Source organism: Pseudopipra pipra, chromosome 13, assembly GCF_036250125.1.
Source record: "Pseudopipra pipra isolate bDixPip1 chromosome 13, bDixPip1.hap1, whole genome shotgun sequence".
NCBI lineage: Eukaryota > Metazoa > Chordata > Aves > Passeriformes > Pipridae > Pseudopipra > Pseudopipra pipra.
In genome coordinates, this window is record NC_087561.1 from 19204514 (window position 1) to 19225372 (window position 20859).

The following is a 20859-nucleotide window of genomic DNA, read 5'->3' on the forward strand; positions in this document are numbered from 1 at the left end:
TCACCAAACCCAGAGCTGTGGTGCACCTGTTTTCTCTCAGACACATCTTATTTTTCTTCCTTGGAAGTCCCAGCTGGCGTCCAGGTTTTCTTAAATTGCTACCAGAGCTAATTGCTAAATTGCTACCAGAGCAATGCCCCAGAAGATGGGGAGCTGCTTTCTGCAGTGAAAGGTGAGCAAATGGGGGTTCACCAGAACGGCCAAAGAGATGGAAAGAGCTGCTGCTCAGAGCAGCCCGGGAAGGAAGAGGGGATCAGCAGCTGCAGCCAGGCAGCCAACCACAGTAGTTTCAGGGGCTTTGATTTGGGGGTTCTCAAAGCAGGAAAATTTTAGTGAGGCTCAGGGGAGAAAGGAGTAGCTTGGGGCTGGTAAAAAGCTGGCAAACAGGTGGTTCTGTTGGGAGTCACTCAGCTATGAAATCACAAACCCAGGGAAAATATTTACTGAAGCCCAGACTTACTCCACCTGAAGGCACAGCAGGCAGCCTGTTTTCTTCATTTGTTTTTTATTTCTTTTGCTTGTTTGGATGCTCTGTGATATTATTCCAGTATTATTTTTAGGTGGTTTCTCATTTAAGAAGACACTGCATTCGGCCTAATTCAGTCCAGCCTGGGACTGCTATTCCCTCACAGAAAAATTAATCTCACACTGGTAACTGCAGCAAATCCAGCAGCAGAAAGAACAAATGGCAAAAGCTAAGGATTTTGAACTTGCATCCAGTTAGGGAAGAGAAATGGAATCCACCTCAGTCAGCACACTCGCAACGTGAGAACAGCTTTGTTGAAACACTTAGAGAGAAATTATTGACCACAAAATCCTGCATCTGGTTAAAAACTACAATAACAGCAAAGAATACCACCAGTAAACCCCTGTTCTAAGGGGCTTATAATACTAAAATACTAATGATAACTTTAAAATTTAATTAAATCTGGACAATTGTATACACACAGATTGGAAAAGACTGATATTCATCTCAAGAGGCAGTATCAGCGTTTTCACACTCTGGCTTCAGGAACCACGTCAGGAAATCAAACAAATATTATTCCATGTGTGCAGTGAACTTCTTTCTTCTTGTAACAAGCAAACAAAAATTATTTTCTTAATAAACATACAACAGACAAAAGCGCTACTGAGAAAGATCATAAGACTAAGGAAAAAAACAGTATTATTGATGAAAACAAAGCTTTCCTCCTTCCAGTCAGGAGTGGCTGGGATTGACACACGTGGATGGCTTATGGCTGGTGTCCCACAGAGGCAGCTTTGCAAGGTGCTGTGTGGATGGGATGGAGATGAGCACTTCATGCTGCTGGGGAGCCTTGGAAAATACCCAGAAGGAATAAAACCAAGCAGATGATGCAACCAGACATGTATAAGCTCAAAACGCCCAGTCAAGGCTAGGTAGGAATTTTATTCAGGGGTATGATCTCAGGAAGAAAACAGCATTGCAGGAGAAAACTTACTCAGGCTGATAAATTCCAAGCCTTGGCATTTTCCAGCAAATGCACTGCTGAAGGGATTTCAGGGAATACCACAGAGAGCCTGTACTGCAGGGTGTGCTCCCTGCACGCTGAAAGGGGGGGGTATTAGAGGGGACCAAACTGGATGAAGGCCTCAGACCCACCACACTGGACACAGGTGGTTATCTCCAGGAACCCCAGCACAGCCAAGTCACGTTCAGCTTTGTCTGCATGGCCTTCCCATTGGTTTTACAGCTGAAAGAGAGGATGGGACACTGCACTGTCAAGCAAGGAAAATAGCATTAGAGATGAGTTTTAGGATAATTTTAGGGTAGGTTCTTTTCTTAGAAGTCTTCAATCCAAAGACCATTAGTTACTACCAGACTGAAAACACAGGGCATTTGTTGCATTTTTCTAAGCAGCCCACCATCTCTAGATTGATAATTGCCACTTTTCCTACACTTATTACCTCCCTTATCTTAGGGAATGGAGTCCCCAGCAAGCAAGATTAGTCTCCTGTGAGAGTTGTTACATTACCAACAACAATAAACAAGCAGTTATCATTTTAAGATTTAAAAAGGGGTTCAGGGAAATACTCCTTCCCTGCTTTCATTTTCAGGAAAAGAAAAAACGATTCTTCAGGGGAGTTAAGGGGGAGAGGGCAATTCTTCCCTAGAGGTTCAAATATATCTCCCAGGCAGCACAAAAAAAATGTTGGTATTCTGTACCACCCAGTGCCTGCCCACTTCTATGCTTGATTACCCCGATAAATCAGAAAACCTGTTTGTTACAGGCTCTCCTTCCATTACAGCTGTTGCTCTGGTTAACATCTTCTGAATCATCCAATTCATCAGGATCACATACATGGGGCTTTAATCCTTTGATTTTTTAAGTTACTTTGTTCTGAATTTTTCGCTTCATCCCCTCACTGACAGAGAAACTGAATAAAGATGAATAAGTCAGAGTAGCATTGTTTTTCTCCCCTGCTTTTTATTTTGCAAGGGAAATAGGAAGGGGGGACAGGGTAACTCTCCATTTCACAGTTCTTTAGTGGTATCACTCAGCCCTGATGGTGCAGCCTGAAACTTGAAGAGTCTGAAAACAAGTGCTGAACTTGGGAAGTACAGTCAGCCCCACTGTGCTCTCACAGATATTGAAATGCTGTTTTAAAAAAATGTATATTAAATAGACAAATAACTTCATGGTTATTCCAAGCCCTCCATCACTGCTATGTCTTTCAGTACTAATTTCTGGAAATGGAACAAACCTGGGAATTGAGTTCCAACCGAAGTGTAACAGCTTCATAAATTACAGGGAGTGTCGGAGCTGGGACGGGAAATGGGGAGTGCAGTAGGTCAAACGATTGCTAATGGGCTCTCGAGTCATTTACCTGCTCAAATCAAAGTCAGACCTGAGTACAACACTGGAAGGACACCAGAGAATGTGCTCTATGGCACTGCTCCTCTCAGCAGGGTTTTAGGATGAATGCACCCAGTGACCCCACGCTCATCTCCATGCCCCCAGCAGGCCCTCCCAGCAGGTCCCCAGGCTGGCTCACGCAGGGGGACTCCCCAGGGTAGTGCCAAGTGAAGAATATGCTTTGAGAACAGTGACAACACAAACCTGCACCCCTTTGGGAGGCTTCAGCAGCCAGGCCACCTCCTCCCAGGGAGGGCTGAAGCAAACATGGACTGCTCTCTGGAGAAAGTCCCTTCCTGCCCTGCCTGCCCAGAATCCAGTGTGTGGGAATCCCAGACTCAGCATTGCCACCATGCCATAAATCACAATAACACCCTGTAATCAGGGGGAACACACCGACCTCTCATAGTGGAACTACATTTTTACATAGCACATATATAACATGCAAAGGTATGAGAAGAGAGGGATGATGACTAAACCTCATATTGTTCCATGGGTTTACTACTGATCTGACACCCTCTGTTTTGTAAAAATGAGCTCTACAGAGGTTCCTGAGACTGAATTGTTCCAAGTCTTAGCTGCCTTCAGGATAGATTTCAAACTCTAATATAAACTATTTATGAGAGCAAAAAATGAACTTTGATAGAGGAGGAATATCTCTACTATTTTACATACCTTGTGCTGGATAAGACTCACGCCAACGTTATAAATTCTTTAGGAAGAAAATACCACAGCTTTCCTTTTCTATCCTCCTCACCTGCTTTTTTCCATCTATTTGTTTCTCCTTTCAATGAAGGCAAAATCTTATGGCATTACAGGAAAGTATTTTCTGACCAGTACAGTGGACTCAGCATCTGAATCCAAAGTACCTGTCTACCCGAGTTATGTCAGAAGGAACAAGTCCTTAATTATCGAGTTCCTATAACTATGATCAAGGATTTGCTTCTGATGAATTTCCCAAGAGTCATTAGCAATATAGGGGTACAAAAAGAAAAAATCTATGGCATCAAAAAAAGTATAATTTCTGGCCTGTCATCTTTAAGGCAGAGAAAGACAGACAAAGAAAACATGAATAAAGAAAAAAATAAAGCATATACACAAGCCTTCCTTGAAAAATCTGTCTGGCATTTGCTACAGAAAGATTTAAACGGCTGCTTTTGATTGACTTTATCTGGTGTATTAAGCTCCCATTGAAAATATTTTGTGCTAAAGGCTTTGAGCTCTTGTGCTGATTGGCCAGACTTGCACAGGATAAATCTCACGTGTAGTGGAAAACCATGAAATAATCAGCTAAACTTGAACAGAAAGAATTTTGTGAAGATCTTCAGAGTCAAAGAAACCAGTTTTTCCACCATATCTCTTCACCCCAGAGTTTTCCCTGAATTAAACTGATTGACAGCACAGGTAGCTGCATTAATACTATTAGAAATACGTTAGTAAAAAACATTTCCACTCTCAAATGGCTGATGAGAAGATAATATTGGTTTCAAAAGAAGAGAGTACACTCCTTTTATCAGAAAACGCCACTTATTTGCTATCGTAGAAAAATTCCCTCAAACAAAACAGAGATTCCAAAGAAGCACAACATCCACCTTCAGCTGGGGAACAAACACAGGCCAGGGCTAAATAACAACCCTAAGGATAAAGAGACAAGACCCACACTAAGGGGGACAAGAATACAGCCCTTAGAAAGGGGACATAAATAGTCCAGAAGAAACATTTATCAGACTGTGATGAAGCTTGGGGCATTGCTCAGAAAACAGCCTGGGAAAGATGACACTTTTTTAGAATCACTTGTTGAAAAGAAGGAAGAAAAAAAAAAAGTACCAAATAGCAACACATGCCTGAATATCTGACTTCAAAAATAGAGATTGGACTTGGTAAATGTCACTATTATCCTTCAGAAAACAGGAAAGACTTTTTATTTTAAGTCTATAATTAGACTTCAATGGAAAGTTACATTGTAAGCTCAAGAAAATTGCCAAACTTTCAATGTAATGTGAAGAATAGTACAATCTTTATTCAAGTCTGGTCTGGACACATGTTATATTTTAACAAGTACTTTGCACTGGAAAAGTTCTCAGTCACAGCAAATTTTTAGTACCATTGGAACCAGATATTTCAAACTATGTAGAGAAACAGATCATTGTAAAAGAGACATCAAAATTTTACCTCGAAGCTCTGCAAGGCATCCGAGTACCACGGGGATAATACCATGGGCCTCCTGCTGACCTCCCTGTCCCCCACCCCCTGGGACTGTGGGCTTTGGAGTCCCCTGGGAGTGTCCCTGGCTGATGGAGGCCTCAGTGAACGCTGGGTCCTCATCCCATCAGCAGCAGAACTCTGTGCAGTTGGCAGTCTGTCTGCCAAGGAGGTCAGAACACACTCAGCTCAGATATTGAATTTCCTTTCACCTCTCCAGAGTATGGCCTTTCCAACTCAGGGTTAAGCTTGTTTGCAATTCCAGGGAAGTGAATTGCTGCTATTGCTGTTGTCTGCGCTGTGCATGGCTTATGAACAAAGAACTCTGGTTTCTAGGGCTCTTGCAGCTCTTTAGTCACTCCCTAAATGAAAATTTCCTGAAACCCAACCCTCAGATCTGAACTTCTTGAAAAGTAGGGGATGAACAGTCTGGATTTAAATCCTCTGAATCAGGTACCATGCTTTGTTTTTAATTTATCCAGACCTTGATTCAGAAGAAACACAGATCTGATTCTAGCATGAACAAACCAGAGTCTCATCCTGCAAAATATCGTCCCAAGCTGACAGAACCATCCATGAGGGAGAAACTTACTCCAGTAAGATTTCTGACACCTTCTACTCAAATCTTGCAAGATAGAAGGCAAGACTTCAGCAGTCAATAATCCCAGACTCAGCCAAAACAGTCTGAACATGCAGACCCAAGCTAAGCATCAGCTCTTCAGGAACTCTGCAGTCCCATAGCACCAGGAGCTGGACACTCCTGCAATCAACAAAGCCATAAGCACTTCATTAAAAATCGCAGGGTCTTCCCCCTTGCTTGAACACAATAGCAACAACGTTAAGATATACTTTAATACCATGTACTAGTGCAGACATTCCATGAACACCTAATCCTGCTCAGAAGACCTTTATTAAAGTTTAAATATAGCTGCCATTCTCTGCTACTTTCTAACAGGTCAAGACACTCTCTCCAGAGCCGGTTTTGATTTTCCAGACAGTCAGGGTGTACAGTGGTCAGACAAGAACCTGAACTTTGGGAGCTCTGCAGCATTCCCTTCAGTCATCAGAAACCAGTTCTGATGGGTTCAAAAGGAAGCTGTATCAGATGGGACTCATGGGAAGTTACATCAGACTTTCATTTGCCCAAAGAAGGTCAGCAAGTCAGAGTGTTCAGAGCGAGCATGCAAAACATGGCACATATTGCAGGGTGTGGATAAAGAGGAAGGATCTTTCATAAGAAAGAAAAATAATTGACATGGCATGTTTCATCTGACTGCAATTTTTCTCTATTTCCTGAAGAAACCAAAGCACAGAGAGAAATAACAATTTGCACACATTCTTGCACAGCGAGTGTATCAGAACACATATCTCCTGCAGATCCTCTCTCTCAGTTTCTCCATTGCCTGGAGATGAATGCACTGGGACCCCGTTCTCCTAAATCTGCTTTACGTGTTACTGTGTTTGTGTTTGTTACCCCATTGCTCGAAAACTGAAGCGTTTCTGACTGCTGGTCTTTTTAGTCCCACTGCTCTTCAGTTCCAGCTGGGAATGCATTTACACCCTGGAGCTGATTCGTAGGTCAGAGACACAGGAGATTGCAGTGTGAAGCAGCAAGGCCTCCTGGCCTTCCCAGGGAAGAGGTGGATCCTGTGTTCTGGCACACCCAACACCTGTTGAAGGACACCGAGCTCATAGGGTAGGGGGTGTTGGCCCAGCCTCTCCTGACACTCCATGAGGAGATGGCCTCCTTACAGATTTGTAAGTGCTGACAATTCCAACATTTATTTCAGCTTCTTTGCAGAAACTTGGTACTAAAAAGTGCAAAGTCCTGCACCTGGAACAGGGCAACCCCTGGTATCAGTACAGGCAGGGGGATGAAGGGACTGAGAGCAGCTCTGCTGAGAGGGACTTTGGGATGCCTGTGGATGAAAAGCTCGATACAAGCTGCCAATGTGAGCTGGCAGCCCAGAAACCACCCGTGCTTTTAATTTATTTTAAATTTTCAAATTATTATTTAAATTTTTAATTTATTTCCCCAAAAGCAGCATGGGCAGCAGGTAAGGGGGCATTCTGCCCCTCTGCTGCACTCTAGTGAGATTGCACCTGCAGTGCTGTGCCCAGCTCTGGGCACAGGGTAAGAAAGACATGGACCTGTTGGAGCAGGTCTGAAGGAGGCCATGAAGATGCTCCAAGGGCTGGAGCCTCTCTGCTCTGGAGACAGACTGGGAGAGCTGGGGGTGTTCTCCTGGAGAAGAGAAGGCTCCAGGGAGACCTTATTGTGGCCTTTCAGTACTTAAAGGGGGCTTGTAAAAAAGATGGGAATAGACTTTTTTTAAGAGGTGCCAATAGGGCAAGGGGGAATGGTTTTAAACTAAAAGAGGCTAGATTTAGACTAGATATAAGGAAGACATTTTTTATGGCGAGGATAGTGAAACTCTGGCACAGGTTGCCCAGAGAAGCTGTGGATACCCCACCCCTGGAAACATTCAAGGCCAGGTTGGATGGGGCTCTGGTCTTACTGACGATATCTCTGCCCATTGCAGGGGGGTTGTACTACATGGCATTTAAAAGTCCCTTTCTATCCAAACTATTCTATGATTCTATGAAAAAAAAAACCCTCCAGTCTGCAGGTAACAGCACTACCTGTGTTTGACAATGGAAGTGAGATTGAATCACCATTTATTATTTGTAGCCAGGTATCATCTTTGCCAGATTTCTATACACTGTCAACACACACTCTACCGAAGACTAATTGGTAATAATGAAACAGCTAAGCATGTTTTGACAGCACAGCAGAAGCCACTCATGGAAGCAGCACAATCCCCTAACTGCACACAACTGCCCGGAGTGAATTCTGGGGGTAAGTGGTGTCCCAAACAGGCAGAGAAGAGTGGAACCCACAAATCACACTGGTGCCTTCAGCCTCAGATGAACACCCTCTCATTGCTCTGGAGAAATCAAGCTCAGCATCCCTGTCCTTCAGCCCCTTCACCTCCTCACTGAAATTGCCAATAAATGGCTTATTGTGGTACTGCCAATAAACAAAAACAACCATTCAAGAAACCTCTTCTATTCATCTCCCCAAAAAAATGTTCACCAGTTCTTTTCACATCAGTTACTATAACACAGGAAGGTGGTTTTATTCAGCCAAGAGTTTGGGTGGAGGTTCATTAGGGTGAAAACTCATGCTGCTACTTAATCACCTCTGCAGAGTCTGAACCCCCTCTCCCTTTCCTATCTCAGTATCTTTAAAACCTTCTACAACGTGTATAAGCCTGAATTCTCATACCAGTAGGAAAGCTAGCTCAGGTTGAGAGGCCTATTTAAAGTGAGAGATGAATGCACCAGAAATTCTATTCTGCTGTTGAAAGCACGCTGACCTTGAGGCTCACAATAATGCCCAGAATTAGCTTGTCAGCAGCCCAGAGATCCAATCTGAGTTTTCATGGAACTGTTCCCAGAGTAGGTAGATAATGCCCAATCTTCAAAGTAACTATGTCTCAAGTTTATCAAACAAGCAGAAAAAAAAGTGACACACCAAAGGGTCTATTCACTAAACAGTGGCTTACACGAATCGGCCAAGCATGTGAAGATCTATTTTTCTTGCTTGGGTGACAGAAATGTTGCACTACAAAGGGCAAGAATACAACTTGCAAGTAGTTTAGGTGGGTTCAGCATGGACAGAATGAATTATTTCAGCCCAATCACAAGCCTACTTTGAACATCAGAGTTTGGAATTTAATTCAAGTATTAAATTCAGATTTGATTAGCAGAGACCGAGAAAAGGAGAACTAGGGAGAAGAAAAAGGCACTAATGAAAAATGTCCACTGTCTCAGCAGCTCAAGAGAAGCAAATTCTCTTAAGCCACTGTAACACATGCTGGACATTCCTAACCTATGAATGAAAAATTGGATGCTTCAGGGTTTATTTAAACAAAATTTAAACCTCCTTGAAGAACCAAAAAACTACATCATAGGCTTGACCCACATGACACAGGCATAAGGCCCTGTAGTTTGGTGGGTCTGTAAAAACAACATAAAATCCCTACGAGTTCTCCAATGCAATGATGACCTTTTCTACACTTCAGGTGAAGCCTGGATGTATTTGGAGCACAGAATGAAGAACAATCAGCACCTCAAGTAGGGGTGGTTAAGCCATCCTTAGCACAAAATTAGCATCAGTACTCCTGAAACAGGCAGTGAGGACAAACCCTGATTCCTAGCAAAGCTTTTTCTGTCCACAGAGGAACAGATCTTTCAAATCTGAGTGTGATTGTATGCAGGTTGCTGATGCTTTGTCCACACACAGATCCTTTCATTGCTAACTCTTTTGCAAAAGGGTCTGTAGTTATGTTCCAGGTGAGTTTACACTCCAACCCTCCCTGTGTTAGCTCCATACATTGTACTCTTGGCTGCCACACAGGCTTGGTACACTAGACACAGCTTTCAAGTAAGTTACTGCTTCTAAACTCTTCATAACGAATACTGTAATCTCACATAATTTTGTTCATCTCAAAGCACCAGTTGAGACAGTTTTCAGCCCTTGGTGCCACTTCTAGACTTATCAGTCCGCCAGTCTTGGAGGTTCCTGCTTCTTCTCTTTCTCTTCTTAGCTGAATATCATGTACAGGTATCAGAGAAGACCAGTTCCTTGCAGTTATAGTAATATCAGAATATTTAGGGGAAAAGAACAAAAGCACAAAATCAACACAAAACATTTTCCTTTAAAATTAAAATACTTAGAAAAATGATTTGCTCATAGACTTGAGTCATGCTATTCTTTGCTGTTCCCATTTGCCATAATTAGAAATATTGTTACTGAGAGAAAGAAAAAACACACAATTCACTCTAGTAAATACCAATGCAAAGAAGCAGCAAAACAGATTGGGTCAAAACTGCAGCCTGAATGCATTTATTTCTCTCCATAATAATGATTACTATTATTATAGCAACACCTTGTACTGAGGATATGAAAACAAAATCCTCTCCCAAGAAATGACTCATTGTCTCTGTTCCCAACTATCTGTGAGATTCCTTGGAAGGAATTTGAGATCCTCGATGCATAACACTTTTTCATCCCAAAAAGCTGTCAGACACTGCAGAGCTGCAGGGCAGTGTTTTACCACAACCTCCTCTCACCTCCCGAGAGCCACTGCAGCCTTGGAGCAGAGAAAACACCTCTCCACTTCAGATTAGGCTCCAAACATTTCTAAGCATCTTCACTGAGAATGACAGAGAAATTCCAGGATATTAAAAGGCAAGTCAAATGAACCGTGGTTCTGAGCCAACACCCATTGCACTGTACCAGAGTGCTCTGCATTAACTTTCTTTATAGTTCACCTTTTTGCCCTCTTTTCCAAGATTATTACAGACATACAGGACTAAGTGCTGCCTTGTTTCATCACTCTCTCTTTTTTTATTATTTGATATAACTTCAGTTATATTAGTCAGAGCTTTTTTTGTGTGTACATTTTACAAGAAACAGTAGTTTAGAAAAGATTACACCATCCTTTACCTCAGTTAACTGTCTATACAACAGAAAGCCCATGACACCTTCCTCTTTAGCTGAAATTTTGCTCTTTACAGCAGAGAAAATCTACTCTCTTCCCATTTCAGTTTTCAGATACCACCTTAATTTGGATCTGCCACTGAGTCTTCAGGCAAAGAATCAGAAACACACAAATGCAGCAGAACCTGACCTCAGCCACACTGAGGCTGAGAGCCCCTTCCAGCTTTTGAAACCCCATTTGAACCTCTTCTGGGATTTTTGAAAGATAATACAAAATGCCACAAAATCTGCTACAATGGTCATTTATAATAGTGTCTATGTTCCAAATGCAGTTTCTAGAATACACCCCTAGAAATATATATAAAACAGCTTTTCTTAGGCTTGGCAGGCCTACTGATGTTTCATTTGCACAGACTTGGGACTCACACCATGGCTCCACTCATGCCCAAATGGCCTCCATCACTCCAGCGTGCTTCACTTAGTGCATGGCATCTACTACCCCCTGGAGAAGTCAAACTGAAAACAGCACTAATAAATAAATAAACAGTGTTTAGCTCTCAATGAGGGCATAAAGCATAAGGTTCAAGAGCCAAAGGGATTATGGTGCACGTGCACTGAGCAAATAGCTGCAAGGTTTCCTAACCTGGAAGAGGTGAAAGGCTTCCTGACCTGGGAGTTTTCAGGCAAGGTGGGGAGCTCAAAGGAATGTGCAGTAGCTATGGAACCTACCCTGTCCCCAGCTGGGATGCAAGTCCCAGTGTTGGCAGGAATCTTAAAGATTGCACCCTTCCTGGTGCAAGAGGGAAAAGAGCACATGCAGAAGTTTTCCTCTGAAAAGGGCTTCTTTTTTTTCCTAAGCAGAAAACACAGAAGGAGCACAACCTATTCTTGAGAACATTGCAGGATTATACCTGCAAAGCTCACAGGAGGAAGGAGGGCATCAAGGCACCAAGTAGGAAAATGGATTGCGGAAAGAAAACTGAATTTAGAGGGAAAAAGGGAAAACAGATGGGTCAACAGTGGAAACTGAGGGAAAAAGAAGTGAGAGAAGAATGGGCAATGAATGCAGAGGGGTTGCCTGTACCCTCTTTTCATACGATTTGAGGGGTGTGTCCAGCTCTGAAGGAGCCAGTTTCCGAGAGATCATGGCTGGAACCAGGGCATGAGAAAACCATGGCCATTGTGGATTTTTTTTTTTTACCTTTTCCTGTCCTTACTTTTGGGCCAGGGTATTGATGTGCTCTTTGAATTTAAGCTCAGGAAAACAAGTAAATACATAACACACCTGCCTGGCATCCATATGATTTAGCAGAGAAATACTTTTCCTTTTTTTCCTTATTTTAGAAAGTATTTTTTATGCCAACATAAAAGAGAAAACAAATTAATAGACCTTCTGACTTTGCCTCAGAATATCAGACTTGTCAGCTGAGTACTCAGCTGCCATTTACTTTCCAGGTAGATTCTTCTCTGCCAGACTGACAGTTTCAGCACCAGATTCCTCATCATCTTGAGTAAATAATTAGTCTACAGCTTAATTTCAAGGTAGAAAGTTATTTCTTTTAAAAACACCATCTACCCAAGAATAAATTACACCTAATTCTCATTCACTTAGGAAGATGTCATCTGGTTTCAAGGCTTCAGAGCAAACATACAGCTGAAGGCACGAGCACAGCATATCGTGTGCTCCACAAAAACCACTCCCTGACTGCAGCACCCAGAACACCTACTGCTCAAAACTGTCTTATGCACTTAGTGTCATTGAGCATATCATTCCTTGAAGGTGGAAAATGATTCACATTTTAGTCTACATGGACTTTAATGACTTTCCACCAGACAGGTGTCTTATCTTCCCAGGTTTGATGTATATTCTAAGTACTGTAAAGTTAAGGGTGTTCAAGTTTTGCTAGGTCTTGACATTCTCAAAACCAAACCAAACCAATAACAAAAAATAAACAAAGAGAAAACGTCAGAGGCAGCCGTGCTTTAATCCACTCCTGAATTTTTTTACTTGAATACATAGGCCAAATTCTGCAAGCCATCTTTGTGGCTGTCTCTTCAAATTACAGAACCCCACGTCAGCTGCAGCAATTGAAAATGCAACTGAGAATAGAGCTGTTTCAAGGCCAGCCAAGCTGATACTTCATGTAATCTTTCACAGTGATGAGATCATATTCTACTACCAAGCTAACACTATAATCAAGATAAGTCCCTGTTTTAGAGGGGCCATGACTGACACATTCCTTCCCTCTGCCTTAAAGGCACAATCCTGCTCCTACAGCAATCAAGTGTCCAATGTTTTTTCTATCATTTCTTCAAATTTGAGGAAAAAAAATTTATTTTGCCATTATGTATAAAAATAGAAGAGTAAGCTAGTTTAATGAATAAAATACCCTCGAAATCCCAGGTGAGATTTTAACTTGTGGAAATTCAGCTCATTTCCACAGTGGCCCACACTGCACTGCACCCCGAGCTCGTCGCTGCCTCAACATCCGGGAAAGGCTCTGTCCGGAGCCGTTCCCGCAGTGCCTTCCACGGGAGGCTGTGTGTGCTCAGGAGCCCCCGCAGAGCTGGCACTGCACATCTCTGCACCTCAGCTGGGACTGCTCGCCCCAGGCTCACCCAGGCAGAGCGACTTGTCAATCTGCAAACACACAAATGTGTTTGTAATTAACAGAGTCGTTAGTTTACTGTACATAAATCAGGGAGAGGGAAAGATACTGGTAAATGAAGACAGCTATCAAAGGAATTACTTTGCTTCCAATTAGGCTTCATAAGGAAAAAGCCTTTTCAATGACTGGTTTCCGCTGGATCTAACTAGATGCTCTCATTTGTTTTGCAGGGGTCCAAAGATTAGCCCTTCATTAGGGCAAAGTTAAGTGAAATTACTAATTTAAAACTCATTCCCCTACTCCATAGATTTTGTCTTGCTTTTAACTGAGAGGATTTGCTGGTAGGTCATTTATCTTCTCTGACAGATGCTGCTGTTTAGCTCTGATCACTATTTAAAGTGCATACACACTCTAAACCAAAAGATTTCAAAGAAATTTTATGTCATGGAAACAAGAAAAAATGGCAGTTTGATAATGGTGTGGCTTTTTCTAAGACATTATCCTGCCACAGTAATTAGCCAGCTATATTCTGCTTGTTACAAACTCTTCTTCATTTTCCTTTTTTCCCTGTCTGTTTTATATTTCAGACATAACACTTACAACTAAGCAATCACTCACATCAAACAGGCATAGTCAGTATCTGATAAGGTTGATAGATTGCCAAAAACCTCTTAGGAAGCACTCTGAAAATTCACATAGGTAGACCGGACACACAACAAACTTTCCTTTCAAAAAGTATTAAATAAAAGCAGTGCAAGTGAAAAACAGTAACTCTCTCAATTTGTGGTCCTTAATATAATCTTTTCTCACCTGACACACCTTTTTTTTGTTGCAAACCATGTTTTGGAAGGCTTTGATGAGGAAGAAAGCAACTACTTCTACAATCATATATGAAGGAATGACCTAATTAAAGTCTACTAAAAGAACTGCTTCCATCCTCTCAGACTTATCTCATCACAGTTCCTGATCCACTTCCTGGCTCAAATGGCCAAAGCCTGGGTGTTTGGGGCAGCCATCCTGTGTTAGCTCTGCAGAGGCAGCAGCCACACTCAGGTGGGTAAAAAAAGAACCATCTCTCTCTAGGATGTAAAGTTCTTGGGCATCACTGCAGGTAACCCTGCTGTTACTGAGACGTGAGTGGACACAGCCAGTGCTATTCACTCACTCTCGTCACACAGAAAGGCCTCAGTGGCACATGTTACCTCTCTTCTCTGGACTTTGATACTGAGAGGGTCTCCCTTTCCCAAAGAAAGCTGAGTAGGAACACGCTGATGTCGTTTTGCAGCCCTGTGCTATTTGATTAAATCCCCATTTGCTGCGTTCCTTTGCCACCCCTTTTCTCAAGGCTGTATCTCTCACACAGCTGTTCCACATTGAGTAGGGGAATTCATTTGGAGACTCAGGAAAGCAATAGCTTGGCAATTCCAACACTGCAAAGGCAAAGCTGAAATGCCTTTATGCAGCACCTGCTGAGGGGACCTTTTACTGCTTTCATAATATGGAACAGGAGTTTGGCCCCAAGGGGAGGATCTCACCATACACACGCAAAACCCCAGGTTCTGCCTCATTATAGTTATTGGCCTCCCAATTAACTTGCTTCCTGTGAGAGCTGGGAGGAAGGCATTTTGCTCACTGAGATTTCAGGCTCTACAGTTTGTGAAGTTTTTTGCTTTAAGGACTGTGTATGTCCCTAATTGGTCTTTGTCACTAGAAATTCAAAATACTTTTCCTAGGCCAGTTGCTGCACACAGCATCACATGCTTTTTCCAGAGAGGTGAACTGAGGCTTGGGACAGAACATCCTACCACAGTGTGCAGGGTGTCCATAACCCAGCTCAGTCCTCAGGACTCAAGGCACTGTGTGCATTCTGCCTCCACACAACTTCTCTGACTGCCCAGGTATCACATAAGTATTTGTACATGTCTTTAATAAGGAGTGACAGAAATACTCATTCTTGGAAAGGTTCTCTGTTTGAGAACATATCTGGAATGCACAGTCCTCTGTGAGTTTAATCTAGGTCATTTAAATGTCTTTGGTGCATCATTCAGAGTTGTCCCTTGGCAATACCATCTGCAACAATAAGATATTACATTTGTAATTATATTAACAAACATAAAAATGCCTGAAATAAAACTTCTCCTCTAAATAAGCTGTGTAATGCTTGCAGACTACTAAATATAAGCAGCACCTATACTGTAGCACATACCTACAAAGTGTTAAACTGTGCCATTGTAGTAAAACTGTCAGCCTTGATTATTTAAAAGGTGTCTACCTGCAGGCTTTGCTTTCATTCCCTCTTGTTGTTAGTACATCCCACATGTCTGACCAGACCGGCCAATGCTCTGTTCATATTACACTTGGCCCCTGCTCCTGATTTATCAGCCACAGAGACAGAAGCTTGGCTTATGCTTTCTGAACAGCAAAGATTTACTCTCGCTGGCATCCCTCTGCCGCCAAACCAAACTGTTGTGTGCACTTTCCAGCACATCCCACCCATGCCATGAACACAGGGCAGTGCTGCAGCCAAGGCAGGGACTGCTCGGGAGAAGAGATGGGCATCGTGCAAGTGTTGCAGTTAACAGAGAACAGAGTTGACATTGCATGAGCCATACTTTCCAAGCTCACTTGTTCCTTCCTGCCCATCACTTTCCTTCAGCTTTTTCAGCTCTGTATGCAGCCCCCATTTCATTCTCCACATCTGCAACTCCCATTTGAACTCGAGGCTAGCCCACATTCATTCCATGCATCACTGAAAACAGGAATACTATCTAGTCAATCTCTACCCCAGAGTTAAACAATTTATACAGTCTTCACACCATGGCAGAAAGAATGTTTATGCAATCTTCATGTTTCTATTAAACATTAACATGCATGAAGCAATGTGGGCTTATTGTCCCTCATGGACATGGGGGAGTCAGATACTCTTAAAATGTTCCAGAATTTGTCCTTTCACAACCACTACAATAACTTGAAAATTTAAAGGGAGCTTTGCCTCATTCAGTAGCTTTCAGCAAGAGTTTTTTTAAAAGCAAAACACGCTTTAAAATAACCCAGTCCAGATTATCTTTGATGTGAATCTCTAGCTGAGATTTATATTGCTTTTCCATATTAATTAGATTAGCCAAAATTTTTAATACCATTTTGCATGCCTTGGAGAGGCAGAAAGATAAAGATTTAATTTTCTCTGAATAGGCCATTACCAGCTGTGAAATTGCTACAGCAAAGCTCTTTGTGGTCTAGCTGTATTTGTTCTGCATAATGAACAGAATGCCAGTGGTTTCCATCTCCATACAGCTCCCACTCAGGGCACTCCACAGACACAGCTGACTACCTTTGCTAGTTAAAAATGGAGTTACCAGAGGCAAAGAAGATTTAGTGGTCAAAACCCAAGTCTGTGGCAGAGTCAAGAATAGAATTTCAAGCTTCTAAACTATTCCCAAAGGCCTGTTTTAACCACTCCACAGCACAGAGCCGGCAGGGAGCAACCACAGCCCGAGTGCTGCACCAAGGGGAGCAGCCTCTGCAGTGCTGTGGGACATGGGAACATGCACAGAGCCTTCCCAGCCCCCAGAGCTCCATGGAGCCTTTCCTGTGTCATAAGAGAACAAATGCCTGAGACATTATCTGCCCCTTCCAAGAGTTCAGAGAATGTGTATGACATCATGGGCATGACTGCCCCACTAATCACATTATATGCTGTTTAACTTAACACTGCTAAGCTTTGTCTGATAACATTGTAAATACCATTTTATTGTAAATTAGATTATACAAACCTCCTCAGAGTTTAGGTCAGTTCTTGTGTGAGGTCCTTGCTCCCCCTCCTCTCTGCTACCCCAAACTGAATCTTTTGGGTGACTAAGGCAGGGCATTTCTACAGAGGGAAGCACAAGAAGAAACAAAGCTTAAGCCGTTATCTTTTTTAAGTCAGCACTGCAGATTGCAGTGAATGGACAGAAGACTCCACACATCTGTTCTTTTTCTCTCTCTTCCCTTGGTTTTCCCTTCAATCTGGCTGGATTTCATTACAATCTGCCTGTGAGGTAGCATATACTTGAGAGATCTATCATTTCTTTCTCTCAGGCCAAAACTGAGTTATCCCAGTTGGTAGCCATGGTGTTCTTCTCCTGGCCTTAAGGTTTCTGATTTGTTTACAAAGGAAACTGAAGAAGTGTTAATTTTATTTTCATTTTTGCATTTGATTCTGTTTTTTCTAAAGAAAGAACCAGACTCCAACTACGCTAAACCATAACCCCAACATCAGTTAAGATCTTCAAAGATCACACTGAGACTTCCCAGTTTCTGAGGATATTTTAATTTTCGTGTTTTGACACTCTTAATGCTGAGGGAGATATCTGAGAAATTTTTCATCTTTTAGGAAACCTCAGCAATAGGATTTCCCAACACATTTAGACAAGTACATGAGAAGATGCTCCTCGTCTTTCTTCCCTAATTTTATCAAGGCCACAAATATCCCATGCTCTTAAGCAAAGGTTTGAGAATCCAGACTTCTGAGGTCTCAGCTACGCTCAGCTCTGGGTTTCTGTCCTCACTACAGTCAACAATGGCTCTCAGTGCCAGCCTGGGTTCTGCTTCCCATCCACATGCAAAACTGTGAGGCTGGTGATGCTTCAGACAGAGCTCCACCACCCAGCACCAGAACTACCAGCTCTCAACACCAAAAGCAGTGTTCTGATTTTTGAAGCTGGAACCACTACTCAGGTAGAACACAGACCAAGCCTCTGTGCTTTCCCTCTGTGCTTTCCCCACCTCCTACTCTTAGGACAGATAAATCCTATCAGAATTAACCGAGAAATAAAACGTGAGTGAGGCTCATCCTTCCTGAGCCCAAGAACCACAGGGTGCAGTTGTCTTCCACTAACAGGATCTCTGGACAAAAGAGACTCTGCAGCCGCTCACGCTGTGCTTGTTGCTCAGGGCCCTACACATCCTCAGGGGAACTTTCTCGTAAGACATGGAATTAAGGAATGCTAGCAGCCCAGGGAGGGAAGTAAACACAATCCAGGTGACCGCTCAGACCAAAGCACAGCCACCACAAGTGCCAGTAAGGCACCGGTTAACTGCACTGAAGACAGACTCTCATGTCCTTGAGCAAACCACCTGGCTCCTGCATTCCTGCGTGCTCCCATCTGGAGAAAGGCAACAGCAACGCTGCACAAACACAGCAAAGGATGCTGTAAAATAAACATTTTGAGATCTCACACGAAACTCAATCTACCAGAACTGTGATTACTACATACTGCATTTGGGAAAGGTTAATGCTATAGGAACTGCATTCTGTTAACTCACGATTTCTCAGGACAGATTTTAATGAAACTCATGTTATGAAACTCAAGTAGGTCTCCTGAAAAAAAAACACACTTCCTCCTGAAAGAGGGTAATGCACATTTCAGTGGGTGGCAATCAGATGCAAGCAAGACAGTGCTCTCTTGACTGTGTGCTCCCTATCCTTTGGCCACTTGCAGAACTCACCAAAAATAAACCTTTAGAATGCTTTTCATAGCCCATTCCTTCCTCTCTCCACACAGAGTGATGAAGCAGAATGATTTGTAGGGCAATTGGTTGCTTGATCATGGAATTATCCTACAGTTATCATTTCTCTAATCAAGTTTGCAAAGTACGTGGCTGCTTTTTTGAAAAAAGGGACAAATGCTGCATTTTAATTAACTGATTCATTAGAGAAAAGAACAAACCTAATAAGGTATAGAGAATTTCTATACAGAAAAGAATAATTACAGAATAATTAGAAAGTCAGTTTATTTACATTTTTAAATGTTTTTCTGTGTTTCTTTATAATTTTCTTTATACAAATTAATCCAGTACTATATAAATGAACTTGAGTAATGTTACTCACATAACAGTTAAACTGAAAAGCTTCAGTCATTCAAAATGCCAAAACTGGAGCCTGTTAGCATAAGTAGGAAAAGAGGGAGTCATAAGTAGGGAAGGGGGGGGGTGTTTACTTTATTTTTCCCTTTCCTCTCCCTCTGCTCTTTATTTTAGGATGTCCCATCGAATCATCCACTTCTAGAATAACTCTGAGCTTAGACTTCCTAACTCCACATCACACCCCAACGTATTTCAGTTTATTTCTCCAGTAAGAGAATCAGTGTCATCCCTAAAGACAGACACAGAGATACTGGGCCAAAAGTCCCAGAGCAACTTGAGCACAGAAGATTACAGACAGCGTTGCAATGTGTAAATCTGGGCCTCAGCCTGAACAGTTCACAGCACCAAGGACTGAGGCATTTACAAAACAGTCCCAGGTGATGAGGCCATAGCAAGAAAGCTCGGTGAGTCTTTGTACTCGTGTTCAGTACAGACCTACAGCCCTTTTGCAAGGAGAATGAACTTAGGGCAGCAGCACAGATGAAAACATGACATGAGGATTAATTGATAATCCTACAGGTATCACATGGCAAATTGCCAGACTATTAACTATGGTATGAAATCCAGCTCATAAATGAGCCTTACTGCAAGAATGAAAGAGAGAATAAGTGACATAACTGGTGATCATAACCAAGAGAAAGGGATGTTCAGCACCAGTGATGCTGGAAGCTCCCCACAGACCCAGAATAGGGTCTGTGATGGACTGCTGCTGTGTCCCATTCCATAAATGATCAAGGAGGTGGTGGGTTCACCGTCCCTGGAGGTTTTTAAGATGAGACTGGCTGTGGCACTTAGTGTCATGGTCTAGTAACCATGGCAGTGTTGGATCAAGGGTTGGACTTGATGATCTCGGAGGTCTTTTCCAACCCGGTTGATTCTATGATCTTATGACTCTATGAAATGCTGTAGGTAGGTGGCTGATGACACAAAGCCATTCCCAAAAATGAAACCTAAAATTTATTCAGTGAGTGGATGTTAAAACAGTAAATTTAACTCAAGGTTCATGCATAAAAAGAATGGATGAGGACAAAGCCATTCTTACCATGCTTCAAATCAGTCATGAAAGAAATCCTGGAGAAGTGGATCACTCTCCAAAACAAACAGCATGGTGTCAGCAGTTGGGGAAAACTGTCCTGTTGGGAATTTCTAGAAGAATGAGGACAAAGCAGAAAATGGCATTATTTCTCTGAATAAATCCATAGTATGCCTATTTCTCCAATACTGAGCACAGTTCCAGAAACTGTGGAAATACAAAGCCACAGAAAGGGCTATGGTGTACCAAAGCTGCACAAGAGGTGTTAGAAAGCCTTAGCACAAGGAAAACTTAAACAAACCAGAGCCGTTCAACCTGGAAAACAAGGATAACAACAATTAAGTTCTAGACATGCTGTTACAGCATGGAAAACGTAAACAGCAATGATTATTTAAAAGTAGTCTTAACAGAAATAATAGGGCACCAACTCAAACTGGCAGGCAGCAAGCAAGTTCAAAAGCAAACAAAAGGAAGTTAATTTTCACACAATGCCTAATGATGTTGTGGAACTCATTGCCACGGGATGTTATGGCAGCCAAAAGGACAAGTGGGTTTTACAAAAACCATTAGACAATTTTATGGAAAAAGGTCCATCAAGAAATATCAAAAACAATGATACAGCTGCAGCCTCCAGCTCAGGAAGGTCTCTTTAACAAAAACCACTGGAAGCTGGGAGGGTTTACAAAAGGAAGTATCACTCCATACTTGTCCTGTTTTCCATAC

The 20859-nt window shown here is 42.4% G+C and overlaps 2 long non-coding RNA genes across 2 annotated transcripts in view; both read right to left on the reverse strand.

The window, feature by feature from the left end:
- LOC135421635 (uncharacterized) overlaps positions 1-20859 on the reverse strand; it is a 151962-nt gene that overhangs the window by 126394 nt on the left and 4709 nt on the right. The window contains exons 3-5 of the long non-coding RNA XR_010434133.1: positions 20146-20249; positions 19069-19119; positions 16970-17067 (exon numbers count right to left, since the gene is read on the reverse strand). This is a non-coding gene — a long non-coding RNA (uncharacterized LOC135421635). The remainder of the gene's footprint in view (positions 1-16969; positions 17068-19068; positions 19120-20145; positions 20250-20859) is intronic.
- LOC135421636 (uncharacterized) lies at positions 15107-16928 on the reverse strand. Its single transcript, XR_010434134.1, has 2 exons — positions 16553-16928; positions 15107-15266 (listed from the first exon to the last, which is right to left on the reverse strand). It is a non-coding gene; the product is annotated as an uncharacterized LOC135421636 (long non-coding RNA).